Genomic DNA, 23,724 nt, shown 5'->3' on the forward strand with positions numbered 1-23,724 from the left:
CTCTGTGCAATAAAAACAAAAGGCTTTCTTGTAGGTGATATGTAATAATTAAAGCTTCAAGACAAACCTGAAATTCAAAGAACTGAATGTCTTTGGCTTTCTATAAATTGACATACAGAAACAAAACTGAGCAACTCAGACATCTCATGGATACTCCAAAATATGGCAGAAATCCCCCTCCCTTTCCAAGTGACTTGGGGAATTTCTTGGAAAAATACTGTGCTACCACACATCTGGGCAACTGAGGCCATGTGAAAACGGTCCACTAGCTACCAGCTGAAAGTCCTGTAATTCAGCTAAAAACACATGTTTAAAGGCAGGGAATGAAAGAGAGCATAAGAGGAGAACTAAGCTAATGTTGATGTTGTTTGAAGTTTGCTTTAATTCATGCTCTGCCAGATAGCTAAAGATCAGTCTTCAAACTGTTTATTTTACTGTATCATATTTCTGACTTCCAGCTAGCTATCAGTTGGTGTAATGTAAGTTTTAATTTTGGCAATATCAAGTTGTCATTGTGTTTACATTTTCACTCTCACTTTCTTTGGTTTTATCATAACCAATTTCATGATTTAATGGTGCTTACTTTCCTGCATAAGAGCAGGTGTAGTTAATTTTAGAAATGGGAAGACTTRTAAATTAGCCATTTTGAGTGTAGTTGTACCAAATCGCATCGACTCGGAAGATTCTTTAGTTGCACAGACATTTTCAAGAGAAATTGAAAAATGAAACAGAAGATGGTCTATTGAAGTTCTGGATAGAAATCCGGCTAATCCGATTAAATCTGAAAAAAGAAAAGAAAAAAAAAGAAAAAAGAAAAAAGAAAAAAGATGTGTCCTGAGGATTCCAAACTCCACATCAAAATATCATTTTAATATACCTCCAACAGAGCTATTCATAACAATTGGCTGACTATAGATAATCATAGCAACTAGCAAAGAAAAAAAAAAGTATTTTGCTAAGAGAACAGAATTATTCTAGTGCAGCTCATTCATTGGAAGAATGAGGATTAAATCTTTTGACCCAAGTATCTCAAGACACTCAGAAATCTCTCTCATTTAAGCCAGTGCTTGCTTACACAGGCAGGCCTAGGGAGTGCTCTTTATGCCCACAGCAGCCCTTTCCCATGCAATTACTATTTGCCATTTGCACAAAATACTTGCTTTGGTCAACTCACAGACACAGTGAACCAGGAAACCAGTCCCCAGAGGACAGGATATAGGCTGGGGTTCATGTCACATCTCATTCCCCTTTTCACAGTTAGGGGAAGTTTTCTGAATTTATATACAATGTAATAAGGTATGTTTTATTTCTATATCAAGTGATGATGATGAACTTTCCAAAGTACCGCCAAACATTAGACCTCAAAGTACTCTAAGACCCCAATGGTGTGGAGATGCACAAGAAACAAAACACATTCTGCCTTCCAGCCAGTTTTCTTGACTTGAGAAAGATTCAGAATAAGAACAAGTTTGGAGCACACAATGCAAGCCAAAAGCGATTCATTTTGAAGATGCATAAAACAGTGAAAATGCAGGAAACACAAAAAACTACAGAAAAATATTTATCTACAACTTTTGTCTTTCAGTGTCATGGAAAACTTGCACATAGAATATATGGCAGCTGATGAAATATGTCAGGGCAATGAGAACAGAACACAAGAAATTATAAAGATGACAATAAAAAAAACAATAGGAGACAACTCCTAGACCTCACACAGTTTCTTTTAAACAATGAGGGGAAAATCTTTCAGGAATTCAGTCAGACCTGAGGAGAAATAGAATTTTTGGAATAAATGGCTGCTGGCTCAAGTTTGACTGAATGACCTTGACTGTGCACACTAGAGTTCATTGTTACATCAGGAGCTGAAATAGAGAACAGACTGTAAGAAAAGGCTCTCAGATATTTTCTCCCATTAGATTCCTTTTTTATAGCATTTAGTAGTAATTTCCTGATTAATGTTCTTGTACAAATTATAACGCTATTATATGTTCTGTTGCAAGATTTCCCCTCATTTATTAAATCATCTTTATAGAAGCTTCTCAGCTGCCAGCCAATACTGAAAAGATTAATTTCAAGTGACTTTAATAGTTCATGGAAGATGTGATGTCCAACAAGCTCAAAATATTTCTTTATCAGAACTTGACTAAAGATTGTATTTGTCTGCTAGTTCATTTTTTTCATTGTTAGAAACATTTCACCTGAGTTTTTGCTGTGGTTCATGACTTCATCTGCTTTGACAAGGGATGAGGAAGACTGTCCAGGATGCCACTGTGAGGCATAAGAAAAGATCAAGACTGAGYCTGCTCTTTATCTCCTAAGTACTTTCAAAAAGAAAGTCAATTCAGAGATGTATTGATGTAGAGAGCAGASCCAGGGACTTCATATGAAGCAAGGAATGAAGGAAGAAGAGCTGCTTGGTCTTTTGCTTTCCCTGGGAAGCTGGATGGACCACATCCTGCTATCGAAGTAGAGGTGCTTCAAAAGAACATGAGCTTATTTGCTCAGCTACTAATTCTCTTCTGATTGCTCAGAATATTTCTCTCACATGTTCACCCTCTGTAACACTTTTACTTTTGTAAGGCAAAACTTTTTCCTAAGGCACCCTCCAGGTTACAGGCTGGTTATGCCTTATGCCTTCTCAAATTGTTATTCTCTCTGCTTTACTAGCAGCTAGCTTGGCTCAGTACAGTGCACTTAAAAAAAATGGTAAAAATGCAACACTATTATCAGAAGCATTGCCTCTGAAAATTCATGTAATACRGAAAAGATATTGGAAAGAGGCTTGTAAAAGTTTGTACGGAATTTAGGTTGCAGGAGGTGCCAGAAAACCTGTTTGTATGTTCATAGTTAGCCTCATGTCTGAAATTGCAGTTTCTTCTAATTAGATCTTTTAATAATTAATAAAAGGAGCATTTGCTATAGAGTAGCTGGAATTCAGTACCTCATAACTGCTCAACTCTTCAAGAAGAGAGATATCCTTTTGCTCTAAGCAGTCTCAGAGGAACCCCCCACAAATGGAGGTTGCTCACCCTGCAGAGCATATTCTGTGGATGGGAATATTTCATCCTTTTGTAAGTTTCCAAAAACATTCTTCTGACAGGCTGTGAAAACCAGCATGATCTCTCTTTTCTTCTGTTTAGCTTTGTTCAAGTTCAACACAAACAGCTTAARTTCTGTGCAGTTCCTGGAGTAAAATATACTGCCAAAGACTGAAACTATTAAACCTGTTTTTATCTGCTCCTCATGAATATCACATGCCCTGTTGAATTATGCTATTCATAACAGTGCTGAGGTTAGTGTTGTCTCTACTAAAAGGAAACCAATTAAAACTTCACAAAAAACACTTGTGATAACATATATACACGTACCCTTCTACAGTGCATTTATAGCTTCCTTTCCAGTAATGCTAATTAAACAGATTCATAAAGGTTGTGGCTGAACATTTACTCTTACTAGCCACATACATTTCCCGTGATGCCTTTTTCAGAAGATTGGCACAGAATCCATGAGATACCCATGACACTTCCACCTCTTACGGAAAGATCTCTACTTTTGCAGGGGCTGCACCAGGGCTTGAYTTAGGGGCCTCTTAATTTATATATGACCAGCTAGGTGTTGCTCCCTAACACTGTTAATCCTGGGACAAGTCATAGATAGGGAGGCTCGTCCTTCACCAACTGGGCACATTACATTCATTCCACACTAAATGAGCAAAGAAGCTTGCACAAGTCCTGGAGGGAGAAAGCATCATATTACATGAGCAACAACAGAACTTCGTTTACAGAAGGACAAGGACCAAATCAGGAATATTTATGGGACTGACTGGGAAGAAGCCTGGCTCTGATACGCTCCTTTCCACCACACCAGCACCCCACAAAGCGAGAGCTGGGCCACGTGGGCTGCCTGCTTGGCTGAGCAAAGGGGCATAGTCTCACCAGTTAGCCTTACACAGCCTTAACTCTCACAAATCAGCACTCCCCTCCACAAGACTTACTGTTGGAGACTAGGTAGGAAGCAGTAAGTAGGACTGGAAACACCTGGTTCTCATATCCAGCCTCTCCCTCTCTCTCTCCCCCCCCATGCAGGATGCTTCAGGGCTGCTTCTCCTGGGTGCCTCTCTCCTCTGCGGAGTTGGCAAGAGCAAGCAGAAAAAAAGCAACATCTCACCAAATGCCATCAGGGAAGATGAYACCACTTACCACAGCAGGAGATTACAGCAGGTGTCTGAGTCTACAAGCTGCAAACTGAAGCTATGATGAGGTGTCCAGACTTCCTTCCATTGCTGTGACTCTCATTTAAACAAAAATTAATAAATTAATAAAAAAACACAACTCCTTTACTATTTCTGAGTATTGGCACTAGTTGCGTTGGGTAGGTAGAAAGACACAAAGGAAAAGGAAGAAGAAACTGTTGGAAAGGGTCATAAATAGCAGTTGRACTGAGCAGTGGATGTCTCTGCTGTGGTCACAGAGTATTCCTCGCCAAAATTAAGTCATATTGTCCATAAAATTTATTGTCCATAAATATATTCAGTGCCTAAGTTGAAACTAATACCAAATTAAGTATCGGGAGAAAAACACAGCTTATGAGGTTAATAACCCAAACCATGTTAAAACACAGTACATTTTTAAACATGATACRTAAGCTGTATTCTTTAATCTTTTTTTTCTAGAGCCCAATATTACAATTAAAATATCGTATTTAACCAACAAGTTTTGATAAGGAGATCAAAAAGCGAGAGGGAAGAAATTAAAAGAAACTGCTTGAAATAAAGAGCTGAAGTGTGGTTTAGCTGGTTTGAATTAAGGTCCCTGCTCTGTACTGTTACATTGTCAGTACAATACAGAACAGTTTGTAAGACATCAGTTGCTGGTAGACTCTTAGCATCTTTGAATATAGAGAGAAGAAATAACTGCTTTTTGACATCATTTTTTTTTATTATTATTTAAGTAGTTAATCATGCAAAATTGTCTTTAATGGCCAGCATTCCAGCCAACTCACTCAGTTTGATGCTGTGGGTTATTTCTGGAGATTGGGAAGCCTTCACAGTCTTACAGGAAAGAACAGCACTCAGTCAGTCACACCAGCTAAGCAATAACCCAACATGATGCATGCTTTYCTCACTACAAATTCTCATAAGAATGAACAGTCTTACAATTTATTGCTATCCCTCTTCTCATCCAAGAAAAAAATATATTGCCTAACCTGCTTTCTGATGATGATGCATAAGAGAAGTGTTGCTRGTAAGAGAATTATCATGACTAATATTGATGAACCAAGGTGAGAACATGGCTACTCTTAAGTTACAGCCAGAGAAATTCATTGCATTTTGTGGTCTACAGCAGAATTTTGATATATCTTCAATACATCTGAAAATACTTTGAAACCTTTGTTAATGTAAGTTTCACCATGATGGTGACATACACTCAATATATTACAGATCAACTCTTGTTGTTAGATTCTCTTCACGTATTTCTGCTCATTATAGAAGAAAAAACTCATTTCAGCAAGCTGAACTTTCCCATCACACTTTAAGGGAGGACAAAACTGACTATTAGCTACCTGAGGGAGAGGAATGGCTGCAGGAAGGAGAGATGAGGACTGCAGAGAAAAGCATAGATAGATGCTAYATGGCCCTGCAAAACACCACCACCTGAAGCTCTACCATGGACCTTTAGATCTTTAGAAACTAAGTTCTGACTTTCAGGGGCAATAATGCTGCTTCAAATTCTGTTAGGAGAAGCTTTAAGGAAACATCAAAGATATTTACTACAATTTAATGCCTCCATAAGGTCCATTATATAATCTTTAACGTTGAAGACCCTAGCACTTACTCATCTTTAAGTATTTCCAATTGTCCTACTTCTCCTAATTCTTCTCCTGTCCTAATTCTGACTAATTAATCAGGCCACACACTGCTTTGGTGTCACAGTGCTCAACCAGCAGGAAAGGAGAAAGCAGACATAATTATTTTCCAAGATGAATGGGTACTAGACGTAAGGTTCGAAAGACAAAATAGGAGTAGGAAGCTGAAAGGATAAATCAAATATTAGGCTCCATGCTGGAATGTTTGTGGATAACAGAGAAAGCACAGACAGATATTATTCTTTAAATTTATTAATATCACTGCTCAACTCAGTATATGTATGTTTTAAGGTTGYCTTCTTAATAGAGCTGTCCATAATTACAGGTCATCCAACAGATATTAAAAATATTGAGATGATGATGAATTAGTTAGACAGGACCTTAGTTATTTTCCTTAGCCTCACTCTCTTCCTTCTTTATGTGCATACTACTGACCAAAATGGGAATGCAGCCAAGGCAAAGAAATAGTATCTATATGAAAATTCAATGAGAAGTACTATCTTTGATCAATACCCAGAGAAGATCTTTAGCTTTAAGATTAAATTGCAACCTGAAACCTCTAAACTTACATAAGCTGAGCTAGCTTAATTTCTTAAGTAGTCTGAKTCTAGCTAAATCATTTAAAAGCAATATTGACAAATTAACAGGTTGATAAGAAACAATTATGCAGTTATATGATGGAGAAAATTATATCTGCATGTGCTCAGACATTTCAGCATTGAGCACAACATTAGATTTACTGAGTCTTAAAAAAAAATGCAGAAACAATAAGGGTAGGGTAAAAAAGGATGTGACCTTAAAAGGAAAAGAGAGCTATAGAAATGGAAAAAAAAAAAAGAAAGAAAAGAAAACAAGGAGATGAAATATTAATAACATGGTGGTAATGAGGATAAAGTACCAGCATCAGGCACTCGGGGATTTCAGTTGCAGGAGATAATCTAAAAGACTCAGTATTTAGTGAAGCCCCTGATGAAAGCCTGGCACCTTCAGCTGGCCTCTCAAATTCAACTACTGAGCAGCAGAACAGGGAGATTTATTTGCAAGCCTTCTCCTGTGAAGCACAAGCACTTCATTTGTGAGCATTACATAAACATCACAGATCTTCTAAGATTTTACTGTTCGTGCCATTTCAACAGCAACTAGCAGTGGTCGAGGAAAAGACAAACTTGAAGTGTATTAATATTCACTTCTGCAGAAGAATGTATTGCTGATTAAAAAAATCCCATCTTTCAAAAAGTTTTTTTTTTTTTTTAATGTAAAATAAGGGGGCAGTTTGGTGTTTTATCAGGTTCATAGGATATTAAAAAACAAATCTCAGGAAACTGTTTAAGCTGCTTACCTCTGCTATGCTTCTTCATTAGCATTTCAAAAAGGTGCAACAGATTATGGAAGAGCAAAAGATATTTTTGCCTTGCATAAGTTAGTTCAAAACTCATTAAAATTTCCCCAAAATGTGAAAAACAAACTTACATTTACATACTAATTAAGCTAATACATATTTACCTTTTTCTTCAAAAAACAGTAATTCTGTATTTATGGGAGTAAACACTCATTCCTTTCCTAAAAGGAAAGAGATTTATGTTATGATTTTAATAGCAGCAATATTGTTGCAGCTGTAACAGTCCAGGGCAGAGGAGAGGAGTCATTATTAAGAAGATCCAAYACCTTTTTATAAGACTGACTGACATAGCCATAAAACACAGAAAAAAAGTTGGACACAGAACACATAGCTCAGAGAAGTAAATGTAGAAATATGGTAAATCAAACAGATGTCCTCACAGAGAACTCTTCAGACAGAGCTCCACCACAGCTGCCAGCACCACAAGGTTTTGCCCCAGCTGGGGTTCAGGAATCACACAAAGGTGTGTCATTTGGGAACTAATTAAGTACAGCTGCGCCTATGCACACTCATCACTTTAAAAGAAGTATTTTAGTTTTAAAGAGGTTATACTTCAGCAGAGCTTGGGCAACAAACTCTGGGGAGCAGACAGAGAGATGTCATTCAAAATTATTTGTTCTTCTGGAATTTTATTTATGATAGCTATACTTAAAACCACATTGAAGTGCTGGCCAAAGATGGGCTTAAATTTGGATTAATCCTGACTGAAGTTTATCCTAAAGGAGATGGTTTTATATTAGTATCAGAGATCCAAGTCAACTATTCTCTCTCTTATCCCATCCCTACAATTGAGCAATGCTAAGCAAACTGAAGTCTATGCATCATCCTGAGGAAGCAGAAAAAATGCTATAATTTATAGTCAGGTAGTCCCATTCGCTTGTAATGAAGTGAAGGTGCTTATTACAGAGATAAAACTTAAAACCTCAGCCTAAGGTAAAAAGCTTTATGGACTTAACCAAGAGCTCAAGTATTTTGTACATTAAATCAAGATGGCATGCTACAGTGGCCAAGAGTAGGATTCATTTTGGAAGAAAAATACCATGAGGGATCACTAGACCATCAATTCTCTCTAACATTACAAGAAAATGTCTCCTTAGAATTCAGTTGGCTTTTCCTTCCCAGGCATGTCTTCAGCAGGAGCCAGTACTCAGCTCTGATGAAGGTTTCAGTCATCTTGACATGCATAAGCCTAAACACTTCTAGGATCAAATTGGATACATGTAAGTACACAAACACTCTTTTAAGTCAGTCACACGTTCAGGAAAGTTTTAGTATTCCTCCCACTACGCACACACATGTATGTATAGTCACAGAACAAAACTTGATACTGTTAAAAAATGTTCCCTTTACACAGGCACAGATTCAGTGGTGCTATTTTTGCTTCCCATATAGGTAAAACAAAACAAAACAAAACAGAGATTTACATCTAAAGAGTGAAACAAAAGCCACACTTCTGAATTTTAGAATTCATTTAGCTCTCAGTTTGTTGGAAATATTGGTAACAAGCACTGCAGTGTTATCTCTGGAGAAATGGTCTGGACTGGAACATTGCCCTCTGAAGCACATTTTTGTCAAGTTACAAATGTAGACGTTATTGAATGTGATTAACAGCCTGTACATTAAATGTGTAAGCTAGTCATTGTGCAGACAATGGAGGTCTAAAATCAGACTATGAATTACACAGCTGGGGAATGCACCAACCATTCTTTTCCATATAAGAAGGGAGATTCCCAGAGGGTTTTTGTTAAAATGTAAACTAGGTTTGACAGCAATGTAAAGAGTTCTCTTAAAAATGTGTTTCTACACTACTGCAATCTGAGAAAACCGTGCTGAGTAGAAATGATGTTGAATAATGTACCTCCTTTAGGAGAGCCATGTACTAAAGATAGTTTTGGGGGATATTAAAAGGGAGTAGATATTTCCAACCACTTCACTTAAAAACTTGAGTGCTGGGAAGTTGTAGAATATTAAATGGCCAATTTTTTTACRCTTACTCCATTTAAGCAAAAACAAGGGACAGAAAAAGTTATAAGGCTAGCTTCTTCAGAATAGGAAAAGATTGTATTTTTCTTTCAAGACTTTTCAAGTTGCATATGTAGTTAGTACTTACAATTATATTTTGTCGGATTGCTGTAGACACTCAGTTGAAGAAAAAGTTGTAGCTCTTYAGCTTAGCAGAACTATACATCATAAATAAGTTTTCTAACAAGAAACTTCTGCTTTTTTCCCCCCTCTCATCACCTAATAGGTTTAAGCAGATCACAACAGTGATTGTTTCTTTATAACTTACTTAAACCTGGTATGTCAAGTGAGAGAGATATACACTAACCAAAAAAAGAGTGTGACTTAATAAACTTCTGGTAACATAGCCTATATATACATCAAACTATTTACTTTTGCATATCCATTTTGGAGACAAAAGCAATTTTTATATTTCAACTGTAATAGGCACTCATATATTCCCTGTAAAGCAATGTATTGACTACTACTGGAACCWATACAGAAATATCTTTCATGTCAGCTAACAACCTTCCTTCCATGCAGCTTTGTCCCTTCAGCTTTAGACAAAACTTTAAAGATATTTTAACATTGAATATCTTCTCAAAATACCCATTGCAATGAAATAGGTTTTGCCAAAAACATTAAATGGCTGATGGAGATCTGACTCTGAAAGGAATAAGCCAGATAAAAATAAGCTGAGATGCAATACAGCTCTGCCAACTTCCTCTATATTACTCTGACTTTCCAGTTACAGTGATAGATACAGAACTAATTTGTTCCACAAGCACCATTGCTCTTCAGACTTGTGTCCAAGTTTTGCAGTGTTGTAGTCTTAAATCACACAGCTGAAATCCTTCCACCAAAGTCCTTGAGTCAAGCTCGCAGGAAGAGGCAAACAGAAGTGAGGTATGAGCAAAGCAAAGGCAATTCTGTAGATAAAAAGATTCATAAATCAGTTGCATCTCACTGCWGCCCTCAAAACAACGTAGGAGACAGACTTCAGATGCGAGTTCCTCGTGGGCCAACTTGGCCAACTTGAAAAGCATCATGAGCCAAAATCCAGTACTGGGCAAGTACTCTGGTCAGAAAGGGGTATGCAATCTCTTCCCTTCAAATGTACAGATACAGCTGTACTAGTGTGAACCAAGAAATGCCTTCTACTCTCCAAAATTACTTCCTCTAGTCACTGGAGTTTAACTGAGAAACATTTGTTTACAGTGATTGTGACAACTAGACAATTACTGTCCCTAGCTTATGGTAGTTAATGGTCTTTTCTGTCAAATAACCACAGCTGCAATAACTTTATGGTTTATTGTTCATGACAAAAATTTGACTGACCAACCCATAAATCTCTCTTTTTAAACTTCTGAGCTATAAAAGAAGGGGTTTAACTACATTACCTTGCTCTTCACTACYGAATATACTGTAAAATACTTAAAAATGAATTATTGTATAGCTCATCAAAATGAAGTTTTAATGTAAATAGCCCTCATGTAATTTATAGTATTCTTATTTGTGTAACATTCTAGCTTACTGGCATTTGTCCTATGAATATACTGTTTTGGAAATCATGCACCAGGGTTATAAAACATTGTTTTCCCAATGCAGCATTTTAAGAAAAAATTCTCAGTCTTGAAAGACTTATCTGGTAAAAATCTTTTCAGCTGAAAAATATCATGGTGAGCATGTACTTTCACAAGGTGAGGACCCAAACTAGTAATTGCATAGGTATCCAGTGAAATATTCAAGCCTATAGACCAGGCACAAATCTTACTCATACYCCAGAGACCTTGGAAGAGCTGAATATCCAGCACCAAAAAGATCAGGAAATAATCTACCAGGGAGAAGAAATACACGGAACTAAACAAACGGCCCAAGTTCARCTAACTTGCCAATGAGAACTGGTATTGCCCAAGCCACAGGGCAGGGCAATTACCCTATCTGCTATGGCTGTTATCCCTGTAGTGTTTTTCATGCTGATGCACAGAAGCATTCGATTRAAATATTTAAAAAAATATTCAGACTCAAAAGCAAAAAATACTGCTTGTATGGTAATCACCCAAACATGTTATTGCACTTTAAGGCAAACACATTTCCTTCAGATTAGCCACTACTCTGTAGTACATATGGCTTGAAATACCTGCAATTAATGTTTGAGAAAACACTATTGCACAAACCATGCAAAATCACTTAGTGAAACATCAGATACAATTCAGAAAAATTGTATTGTCTTCACAGCATGTCCTCCTATTAATTCAAAACTGGATATAGAGCAATAACAATGGGATGACATAACATGAAAGTGGCAGGGGACTCATTTGTGTGCTGTAAAGTTATATACGATTTGTCTGTACTGGACAGCCAATACATGACACATATACATGAGATGAAAAAAAATTCCATCAGACAAATCAAAAGAATAGATCCAAAATCAGTAAAAGTGAGAGAAATAAAGGGAAGACTAAATCAAACTTTGCTGCACTGCAGTCTTAAAGGATCATTATAATTTATATATTGTTAACCAGTTTCATATTTATATCAGTTTAACAAATACCAATGAGAAATTTTTTGAAATATCAAAGATGCTGTGGTATCTTTAACTTCAGTTGGTTAGTCATGTACTATCTGAAAGTTAGAAATGTACTTCTCCTTTAAATACTGAGTACATTTTTTGATTCTGTAAGAAATAAAGATACAACAGCTTTCTAATTCTGCATTTACTCCCATCCACATTCACAGTCTACGGGTTTTGGAAGGTGCCATTTCAAATAAAGCAGTTTCACTGGTGTTGTCTTCCAAACAGGATGCCACATTTCRTCATGACACTAAAGAACCCTGTAAAGCAGTGAAAATATTCCAACATGTATCTTAAAACCTTTATTTACATGTTTAACTTTAACTCAAGGAGTAATTTTGGCAATGCTGGAAGGCAGGTGTTGAACAGTTTGCATAAGCCCCTTCAGCTTCAATGACACTTAAACWTATGCATAAAGCCTGATAGGATCAGGGTTTAATTAAAAGAATAATAGATACTGATGCAKCATGTTTAAAAATATTTAGGCCCCAGGATTCCTTCCATGAGATTTTTCCCCCCTCCATCTCTCAAAATACAAACTTTATGTTTCAAATTTCCCAAATATTGACATTTCATTTCCATGTTCGATAGCTTACATGTTGTTTTCACATACTGCCTGTCTGACATTCATTGCTCTGCAGCAAGCTGGTCTACCTGTTCAGCCACCATATCCTAGGAAAGAGACTGCCCCCCAGGGCTGCTTTAAATACCCTTTTCTCCAACAGTCTAGCAGATTAGAAATGGGAAGCAAGCACTGCAGAAACACTACAGAAAGCAGCTTTGTGGGCTCTTACTCTACATAACACAAACAATTGCAAATTTCTTCGAAGATCACTGCTTTAAAAAGACAGCTTAAAAAGAGGTATGATTTCAGGCTGCTTTTGCCAATTCTAGACTATTCAGCATTGCATTTTGTTTGTCAATTTTCTGCCTAGTGCGATGAGGCAGTGAGCTGTTTTGCCTGTTTGCTGTTAATGTTRTTAATGCCTGAATAAGCTAACTGGSAAGTCCTCATTCTTCCCAAAGTAGTATCACCATCAGCCTGTGTATAGATGGATAGACAGACTTCTTAAATCCTTTCAGAAACCAGTCAGCATCAGTAAATATTTAGCTTCCTTCCTCTATCTCTGACTAGCAGCACTATTTGCAATAGGAAAGACAGCCAAGTATTTTCCTGTTTTTAAATGTTTAATACTTGGTCCACTCAAACAGCACTTGGATGGTTTAGTTCGCTCTCAGCTAGGGAAGAGCATTGCTGGCAAAAGTAGCTGTAGAAGTCCTTTCTAGCAGATTAGATACAGCTTGCATGGCTGATAAAAGAGTGGCCAAAGAAAGCCACATTCTTCTTCCTCTGCGCTCTTATGTCTCTGATGAGATTCATGATGTTGACTTTGAAAGAAGTCCCTCATCGAGGCATTAATGGGAGAATCTGGCCACTGGTCATGTAGATGTGGCCCTTGCTCTTTCCCTGCAGTGAGGAGCAGGGCTGTGATCACAGAGGGGCAGCTCAGGTGCTGAAGGACTCCCTCTCAAAGGAGCCCTGAGCAGGTCTGGTCCCCATGATCATGAGTGAGGGCCATATTTCCTGAGAACCCAGATGCTCCAATCTAGTCCAAGCCAGTCATTCAATTTAATATAAAGGTGCAAAAAGATAGAAACAGCAGTATGTTGAGTTAAACTCCAAATCAGCCTGATTTTTTGTGCTTTGCTAAATGTGAATGAGTAATAATTTGTTATCCACGTACAATTCTTTACAGATGGAAGAAAGAAACACAAAGTAATACATACACTTTATTTAAGCTACCCGCTTATTGATTTACTTGTAGTGCCTTATAGTACTTTCCTTTTAACTAAATAAAGGCATATAACCTCAGCTAAAGTTGAAGACAAATGCAGTTTAAGYCAAGTCACACATAAGCTTACAGTCCCCTTTCAAGTATCTCTTTGTCCAAAACACTACCAACATCTTATAAGTAACAAATAAAACCTGGGGGGGGGAAAAAAAAAAGTTTCTTTCAAGAAAATACCTATCTTGAAGAGAACACACATAGAGGAAATAGAAGAAAAGAACCTACCAGCATGAGTCCTTTCCAAAACCAAGCATGAAGAACCCCTTCCAAGGTTGCCTGGCTCTGCTTTATAGTTTTTTGTTTTTTTTTTTTTTCGTCTGTGTAGCTTTCCCACCTGATGAGCATCAGCCTTCATCAGAGTATCCAGTGGGCATAGGTTACAAGTGATCCTGCTTGTCACAAAGGGCCTTTCCCTGGGAAAGGCTCAACTTTTTACCCTGTTCCAGGCTGTCTTCAACCGTATATAGTATCAATCTTGCTATGATATCTTTTTTTTTTAAAGATTTTTTTTTTTTTTTAAAAAAAGATCCTATATGAGAAGTGAGGTAACTCAACACTGTCTGATTGTCCCYTCAGGTAGCTAAATTCCAAATCTACCCTGAAAAAAAGCTCTGCCTGACTCTGGAACAACTTTATTCCTTATTTCTTTGGTATGCAAATGTTCCAGGAACATGTACAGACCTTGCTGTATGTGGTGATCAGCCAAACAGCTAAGGCTGCATATCCCAAAGAATTCCCAGGACAGTTCCATGTGATGCATGTCAGGAATGTGGAGACAGCTGCCACATTGACAGGACCGACAAGGGCAACCTGGCTCTGTTTTTTGGGTTTTTTTTTCCTCTTCTGTATGTATTTGTACATATACAGATACAAAGTTAAATGCATATAAATTTGGAAAACAAGGAAAGGGATTTTTAATTGTACACTCCAATTTACAGAGCCATAAACTTTGGAGCTGATAGAAATACTAGCACCAATCTTCTGGTAGTAAAATAGCTCTTTTTGCCATTTCCTCCAAWGGAGAATCCCTGAAATGCTTAGCCATCAGCTCTTGGTCTATGCACATTTTACCAGTTTAAAAGCATTTAAAGATCTACTCTCTCTTAGACTTTGGAGGCTCACTGAAAACAAAACAAAACAAACAAACAAAAAACAACAACAAAAACTTAGCCAGGTTAAATATTTGTTTTTGTGAGGCTGAGACCCAGCTTGCTTTGTTAATGCTTCCTTCTAATCCAACYGCTTTAACCAAATGGAGATTAGATTGGGATGCCCTCAGAGGAGGATTGCAAAAATTAGCTGTAGCTCTATCTTTTTTCCTGTATCATGTAATCCTGCCTGTATTTACTGGCAGCAATTCTCCCATGCAAACAAAAAGTCAAAAAAAATGTAAAGAAAATAAAAGAAATCTTGCTTTGGTTGTGCTTGGATAATGCCTTCAGGAAGGGGCATCGCTGCCCGTGCAGGACCCAACAAAGGGCACCAGKGTCAGGACTGGCAGCTCTCGCTGCTCTCCCTCCTCCTGGGAAGTTAACTCCAGATGAAAACTTTGCTTTATCCAGAGCTTAGATGTTTAGTTAAATCATTGCATATGTGCTTTATATTACCTATTACACACGACAGAAAGTATTTGTCTGATTCTAATTAGCCCAGCATTATTTGAACATCACGGGGAAACCCAAATTAGATCAGAATACAGAAAAAGTTCAAGTAACATTTAAGCAGCATCATAGTGTGGCTGGGCTCTTACCAAAGTGTCTGTCAAAGTGGCACTGTGGAGCTCCATATTTAATGTCTGCCAGCAATTTTCACATTAAATTAGCTCACAGTTAAAAAAAAAAAAAAAAGAAAGAAAAAAAAAGGCAAAACAACACCAAAAAAAAGCGTAAAAATCTAACTGCGTTTGAAATGGAGTTGGACACGCTGATAAAAGAGAAAGAGGATATCAGCCTTGTGATAGCGCATCTGATAGCTGGCAGAGGCCCTCTCTGTCCCTGCACACAGGGATCGCGAGCCAGCCCAGCCTTGCTGAAATCGATAGGCTTGTTAGATGCACAGCAGGGAAGCGCTGGCCCCATCTTTTGCTATGTGTCAAGCACTCAAAATATCCAGTGGCAACTCCCCTGCTGGGATCAGACATTGAAGATCCAGCGTTTTATTAGTGCATTGCTACATGATTAATTAGGCGCTTATCAGATATCCCCTGCGAGGGCAAGAGCTATTTTTTCYGTCTGCATTGCCACAGAGCCTTGTCTTGCAGGGTAGTCGGTCATGGTTAATCCAAGTTTATTTAAGATTAAGTAATCTTGAACACAACCTCATCCCGTTTTGGAACTGACAGGGCTGGAGATCTTCAGCCACTGGGTGCCAAACTGACTTTTAGCTGCCAGCTAAGTGTGTTCCCAAGCCCGACCTATTTACTTCGGTGAGAGGTTCCGGATTTGATGCACGGTGCTTTTTCTCTCATCCTAGAAGGTCATTTCTTTCAGAACTGTTCAGAACAGAAACGCTGACCTCCCATAAAGAGTCATGCAACATTATCATTATTATTATTATTAGTTATACAATTATGATAATTTTATGATTAATTTTGATTAATTGATGAATTGATATATTGATTTTTATGATTAATTCTGATTATTATTTTTTTCTTTAATATTATTTAATATTTAATATTTTTAGGCTTGGGAGGTGCATAATATTCTGCTTTACATTGATACAGGAAAGAATGCCAGACCAAAAAAAAGAAGAGTTTGCTTGGAAACCAGAAGTGCAATTAGCACCATGCATATTGCAAATGAGCTYGACACCTTTGAATTGCTGACAGATTTTGCCTTTTCTGCTCCTTGCTCTTTTTCTCTCCAAATTGCTTAAAGTTCCCTGCAGGAGACCAAAGCACTGGGGGCTGTGAGGCCGTTGCTGGGCTGGGTACTCCCTTGCAAACTCCGGAAAACCCACCTGTCATCTGCAGTTGAACTCCATACGCCAGGATAGCTAAAAAAGTTGAGCTTTTGTAACACAAGGATTTACTGAAGGTAAACCTTCCCCAGCCCTCCAGCTAAACCAGCTTGTTCATTCTTTCAAGGTCTCCCTTTTCTTTTTTCTTTCTTTTTTTTTTTTTTTTATCATTGAATACTCAAAATACCATCTCCCCTTGACAAAAAGAAAAAAAGAGTCACCCACCAACACAAAGAAAGGGCTTCTCTTGTAGAGCCAGTGTGCAGAGATCAAGGGCACCATTGTTATTTTTTCCTATTGTAAGGACAGTCTTTGGCTCCCGGTTAATCCATAATATGTCTACCTTTTTATCTTCAATGAACTCATTCACAGCACAATGCCATTAGGCTCCTCCAACAAYCATGTGTGCAAACTGGAGGCTTGCTATTGACTTTAATGAGCGGCTTTAATAAATTAACCTAATAAATTAATATTCTTAATTAAAATGCATGAACTAATATTTATGTCAGGAATTCGGGGCACAGAATTGGAAGGAAAAACCTTTACCTGGAATGAAAGGAGAGTCTCTGTAGGACTCCGATATGGTTTTAGCTCAGAGAAAGGAGATGTGGTAGCTAAGTGTGAKTTTCTAATGAAGTTCCCTAATGAGGCAGCATTTTTTTAATTGGGGCAAGGAGAAGAGGAGAGGGCAGCCCACAGCTATGTCCATAGAAAAGGAGCATGGAAGCCTGCAGCAGGGAGGTCCTTAGGAAACTCTATGTATATTTTTCTTTGTCGTTGACCCCAAATCCCACCAGACAGGGGAAAGTCTACCTCAGTGAGATGTATTAATCAAGGCCACTGCAGCACTTCCATGCATAACTTGAAGAAAGGAGAGAGTTTTGGTGTTTTAAGCTGCATTCAGCTACTCCTGACTTTCCATGCCAGCCTGTGCATCTCTGCATATGCTTTGCACCCAGAAGTGTCTCCCAGCTCTGAAACATGGATACAAAACTGCCCCTGCCTGCACTACCACTATACCCGGGAAGAGGAGCCAGGCATATCAGTGTGGTCCAAGCCATGGTCCCYGCTGCAGCTCTGCATGCTGCTGTGCCTCACAGACAGCCACACATGCCTGAAGCACAGAAGCAGGAGCACACCATGCTGAGGGAACTGTAGCAACACTAAAGACCACATTTCTTTAAACATTTTTTTTTTAACAAAAGTTAATTCTCTGTGCATTTTGCTAATACATCTTCTCTTGCAAATATAACCTGGAGTACCATGTTTCACAGAGATTGTTTAATAATAGCTGTCAGAGCAACAGAGCCAAATGAAAAATAGTGCACAAAGAAATGCATTAGCCATTTCTGCAGCACTGGGAATCCAAGAGGGACAGTGCAGAGCATGGAGAATCTTTCAGCACAGACCTGGTGGAAACATTAATACTCAGATCAGCAAGTGCCATAAACACAGATTTCTTAAAACCTGTGGAGATGGGCAATTTGTTTGCTGTCAGTTATTACAAGCAACTGAATTGCTGGAGGTCCTCCCAAGGCTATGCAATCCAGTGCTGCTTACTTAGATTTCATGGTAATAGGTGTCTAATGATGGCACGTAGTGAGTAAATAGCAGATCACTAAAATACTGAGTGGTTCTGCAGTGCCCCTCTGGTGGTGGTGCTTGTGTCCATGGCCATGGTGCGCATGTGCAGCCTGCAAAGGCAACTTACTGTGGTGAACTTCTCTCAGCTGTCACTGTCTTCTGRGTCTCTGCTAAACCTGTGCAATTATTTCCACAGTTTTTGGATGGCAACAAGAACCCGGGATCATGCAAAAAGCCAGATCCTGTTTCCCTCAGCTTGACCAGCCTCCAGGATGTGCTCTGGAAAGTAAAGGTATCAGCAGTGCTGTAAATCCCCTCTGAGCYGGGCGGTGGGCACAAGATGTCCTGCCCTGGCTCCACACAGCCATGGTCTGCAGAGGCTCCAGCAAGCCGATGGCTGGGATCCATCTGGGATTCTGTCAAGAATAACCTGAGATGACATGAATACACCCAACCACAAATAATTTGACAGTTTGATATGTTCATAGGACACAGCTGACGTGGTGCTTTCTTTCACTGCTCTCTGTGCTTGCTGTATCRGCCTGGCAAGCCCTGTAAGTGCTTTCAGCCCAAGATCGTTTATAACCAAGAGGCAACTTGGCATGTGCCACCCATGTCTAAATAAGGGATAGGAGAACGAAGGGAAAAGAGGAAAAAAGGAAAGAAGAAAATCTAGAAATCTAGGTGAATTTGAAATGGAAAAAGCAAAAATAAAAGAACATTACAAYAGTTTTAGTGAAGCAGTGACTGGGGTGGCACAGAGCTGCTGGCTCCTTCCCAACCTCCCGGCTGCAGGCTACCTGCGAAACTCATAATCTCTTGTGCTCAATGGTCACGCAGCCATGAAATTGGCTGATTTGTTTTCCACTGACAGGAGAATAAAWATAACTTTACTCAAGGTATCTATTTCCTCTGCAAAGGGGGTTGTGTGGYCAGAGATGGATGTGCCTGGGATGAAGCAAAAGAAAACAGAACAAAAACTAGATCAGTGAAGGAGGTGGATGTGTCGGTGCCAAACTCGGTCTAGAGGGAAGAGAAGCAAAACCAAAGGCTCACTCTGAAAGCTGAACCCTTCCGAAGGTGGAATAGGAACAACTTCTTCCCTGTGCATTTTGTTTGGTGTTTCATCTTATGGCGAAGCTGTATGTGCCCCAGCTGAGGACCATAAAGGGCTGTCAAAAAGGAATCGTAAAGTACTATTTTTCTACAGAACTCTCAGAGTTTACAAAAACGTAGAAGACTGTGCAAATAGTAGGCTCCCTGCTGCTTTTTGTTTAGGAGCCTCCATTCAGCCATCACAGTAAAGATACACAGCTTCTCTGACATTTCCTTAACAATTCTCCTTTTAGGTAATGTAAATAGCGTTTTTTACATTAACATCTTATTTATGTAGACTCTTCTGCCTCAGCAGATGTCCTACAGCTGTAGGTGTATGAAGCACAGAGCAGGGTGTATGGGGATGATTACGCAATCCCCAGAGCCATGGACCTCCAGAGGAGCTGGAGTGCCACAAATGTCATGAGCTGGGCATTGCCGTTAGGGATAACTCCTTTYGAAGAGGTTGGAGCTCCCTAATGACTGTGGCCAAAGGTGAGCAGAGGGCTATTGATGCCGGGTAATTAGCAGGGAAAGGCTGGGGCCTATGCACAGGGCCATGCTCATTGCTATCGTGAGAGGTTTGCACTCTTGAGCCCATGCTGAGCACAGTGCAACGAGGGCCCGTGCGGGAGGAGCAACTATTCTGGCTAGTGCCGTTTACCCAGACCGGAGAATGCAGGACYCTACACACGTGTAACCAAGGGGGTAGAAATTTGCTCACAGATGTTTTGGGAATTACTCTTTTCTTCTTCACTCACCACGAAGAGTCAGCTCCTCAGCTGCCATAAATCAGCAGAGTGTCCTTGTTTTCACTGGAGAGGTGCCAGTTTTGCACCAGGACGATGGAGCCTGTGGAGCACAAAGCAGATGGAGGCAGTTAAACCCAGGGCTCTGCATTGCTCACTCTTGCTAAAAACACTTACTAGGGGCAGATTTAGGTTTTGTAAACTGTTACGCATTTTGTATAAACTCAACAGTTTTCCTCACTACCTTTGTTTTCCAGATACTACAAATTCTGCTGCTTTGTTTTTGACAAGGTGACAGTGTCTAGGGACAAAGGGCAGAGAAACATTGATGAGACAATATGGAAAAAAGTTCCCTTTGCTGTTATGTACTCCACAGCTTTTCTGTTTTCACAGACATTTGCCAGGTTAAGTACTCTTAGTACTTTTCAAAAGTAATAAACTTCATTTACAAAAGCTTAAAGAGAGAACAAGTCCAGACTTATAAACTAGTTGCAGAAAAGTCCTATTAAAAATCCAGGACATACTGTACAGCACCAGCAGGACGGTTAGATACATACACGTCTAGGTATTTCATGGATGGAAAAAGAAAAATTGACCAAATTAGGAGCTTGTCACATTCCACTTTTTTTTTTTTGTTTGTTTTTGTTTTCTCAGTATTGAATGTTACTTAAACAGCCAAATCCATTTCCTGTGACAAACATTGTGACATCCAAAAGTCAAAACAGAAGCAACCAATATCAGAAAGCAAAGGAAACTTTGACAAAGCCTCTGAAACTTGTCAGATATGCTTTTTCAGCAAGTGTACTCAAAGCAACTAGCAAGAAGGGACCCCATCCACCAGTTTGCTCAACAGTGTTGAAAGGCTTCAAAAGTGTTACTATCTGTGGCAGTAGCTACGCAAAATCTGCCCCAGATTTTAATGCTAAGAACAAGTGAACAAAGTGATCAGTATTGAGGAAACCAAGTGGGTTATAAGAAAAAGTCTCAAACCAAACAGCAGCAGCAGCACCTCTTCTATAACCATGGAAAGAAATCCAAGTACATATCATTTAAGACAATCCAAGATCTGCCTTATCACAATTAGAAGCTTAATGAAGAAATTCAGATATGGTGAAGTAGCAGGAATACTTCTTACCACTTTCACAYGAACTGAGTTACAAACTACTTTTGAAAAAAAAAAAAACGGATTGAAAGCACAAATGCAAAAGAATCAGAAACCTGAGGCCATCAAAGTACATGAATTGCTTTATCTGAAAAGTGACTTCCTAATAAAATGTACAGCATCTGAGCTTGCCCTAGTGTAGACACAAACTTGCTGAAATTCAAATAATTTACTGCAGAAGAATGAGGATAAATATAAAAGTAAATTGGAGTAGATTTACCAGAAAGAATTAATGCAGCTGTCCTTAAGGCCTTTCAATCCCCTTTCAGCCCCATAGCCTTTTAACAGGTATTTTCGTGCCCTTGTAGCATCTGGTGGGGGACGTTTCAGAACACGTCGCRCTTGCCGTGGTTCCACTCCATGTAGGCTCCATCACATGTGGGAACGGGTCTGACATGAGCTGGGAGAGTTTTGAGCATCACTGGCAGAAATGAGCCTTCATTTGGAGGGAGAATAACTGAGGTCTCCTGGGACCTCTTGGCTCCAGCATGAGCTGTTTTTTACAGCTTGTGTATTGGGTGATGGTGAGACACAATGTGGTGGTAGCCCATGCAGTCATTAGCCATCATTAAAATAGAAGTGCTGTGTATTCTGAGGGTAAAAGCAATGAAAGTATATTTGCTATAGGTAAAAAAATAAATAACAAAAAAGGTCTGTTGTGTTTTTCCTGCAACCAARGTTTAATGCAGTTTCATAATTCAACTGTTCAAATATTTGGTGTAAGTGTAGATGGGATGCTCTGGTAACATGAGCTGCCGGCTTTTTATTGATTGCATCCTTTCAGCTTTTCATAAGCCTCAATCTAGAAAAATGATCTATTTGCTATCCCTGTTTACTTACATGTACTGCAATTCAAAACCAGGATTGTAGCCGGATCAAGCCTTGCAATGGAAACTCTTTAGCAGCGGGCTGCCTGTGCACTCCAACACTGAGTCTGTGTCACTGCATGCCACTGCTTTTTGGTCAGGTCCTGCCTTGGGTGCTGTTTTACAGTAACTTCCTCCCCTCAAAAATGTCTCATCAGCTGCTGTTCCCATCTGCCAACCAGTAGAAGTTGCTTCTAAACCCTGCTCAAGACAGAGATGCTCCACCTGCCTTGCTGCAGCCCACATGCAAGAGGCTCTTTGTGCCATAATGTTATTTGGCTCTGCATCCACCAGCCCTTGACCAATTCCACTGAGGAAGGGTGCGGGCTGGCTGCATGCTCTGTGCCAAAGTTATTCCTTGAGCTGCTTGCAAAGTTATTCCGGCAGCTGCTTCAGAAGAGCTGGGCCATTCCAGTCCCCACGTAGCTTTCTGCAGACTGCAGGAAATTCTTATGAAAAAGTTGCTGTCACACAGTGTAATTTTGCATAACGTCTTCGCAAAGCTCTAACAAACTGTTTTAATAAAGACTTATTAAGAAGAAACATTATTTTAAAGGAAATTACAATGCATGTTTGGCAGTATTCCGGATTATTAAAACCAAAGTACATTTTTTGAATGACTCAACAATGTACATTTTTCATTGGACATGTTTTCTATTACATTAATGTTTGTTTTTTATATTAACGTTTGTTTCTTATTCCCTGACTTGCTATTTTAGCTAATTGCAAAAGATATGCAAGCACAAACACTAATTGCTAAATCACATTCTGGCTTTTAAAAGACTTGGGGGAAATCAAGCAACAAATGTGAGGACAGGGATCTGTTTGTTTACCCCACCACTTGCCTAAAGAGCTGCACAGAAATGCAGAGTGTTTTAAGAGAACATGCAGAATTGAACTGAATTGTGAACAGTGGCTTGTTTTTCTGTTTTGCTGTTGGAAGAAGGAGGTTGCTAACCTCTTTTCCAATCATGCACTCCTGCCAGGAATTTTGTACTAATTGCTTTATGGAAAACACATGCATGTATGTGTGTGTATGTATGTATGTTATTATGAATAGGCAAGCACGTGTAGTACATGTGCACAAACCCATCCTCCTTCGTAGAGATGGTTTCTGCTGGCAAATTTGTCAGTAATGGAAAGCCAAGGTTAAAGGAACTGTTGCTGATAGGACACTTGGACTGTTTCCTTCGCAAGCAATTGGGGAAACAGGTTTGTGAAATGCAGGTGAACGAACRTCTAAAAATACATAGATTTTTTTCAGTCCATCCCTGCCTTCCTTGTCCTGCTGCTGCTTCTCCTCATCCACTCTGGCACATCTTGTCACACWGAAGTTTCTGGCTGTCACTCTCTCATGATTTCAGCCCCCAGCTATTTTCCTTTCTTTCCTTGGCAGTTTTAACGCAGCAGTTGCCACAAAGTGTGAGCTATCTGACATACTGCACGTTGTCCTTGGGGCTCCAGCAGCCGCTGAGGAAGACTGCAGCCCTTCCAGCTTTTAACAGGAATGCTGTTGATTTACCCTGACTCCAACGCAAACTTAAGAATGTTGGACTTCCATCTTGGTTTTCTTTTAACCAACAGTTCTGCTTGACTCCCTAAAAAATGGGAACCCTCTGA

At 39.2% G+C, this 23,724-nt stretch overlaps 1 long non-coding RNA gene across 2 annotated transcripts; it reads right to left on the bottom strand.

Moving 5' to 3' along the window:
• Window positions 1-212: 212 nt before the first annotated feature.
• LOC112958158 lies at window positions 213-13,944 on the bottom strand. 2 transcript variants are annotated; one of them, XR_003251363.1, is made up of 4 exons: window positions 13,916-13,944; window positions 7,369-7,425; window positions 4,200-4,290; window positions 213-781 (listed from the first exon to the last, which is right to left on the bottom strand). It is a non-coding gene; the product is annotated as an uncharacterized LOC112958158 (long non-coding RNA). The 2 variants fall into 2 exon arrangements; XR_003251364.1 differs by lacking the exon at window positions 13,916-13,944 and adding an exon at window positions 9,375-9,454.
• Between the last annotated feature and the right edge of the window lie 9,780 nt (window positions 13,945-23,724).

The sequence above is a fragment of the Nothoprocta perdicaria genome, unplaced genomic scaffold (genome assembly GCF_003342845.1).
Source record: "Nothoprocta perdicaria isolate Ctin4 unplaced genomic scaffold, notPer1 scaffold_81, whole genome shotgun sequence".
NCBI lineage: Eukaryota > Metazoa > Chordata > Aves > Tinamiformes > Tinamidae > Nothoprocta > Nothoprocta perdicaria.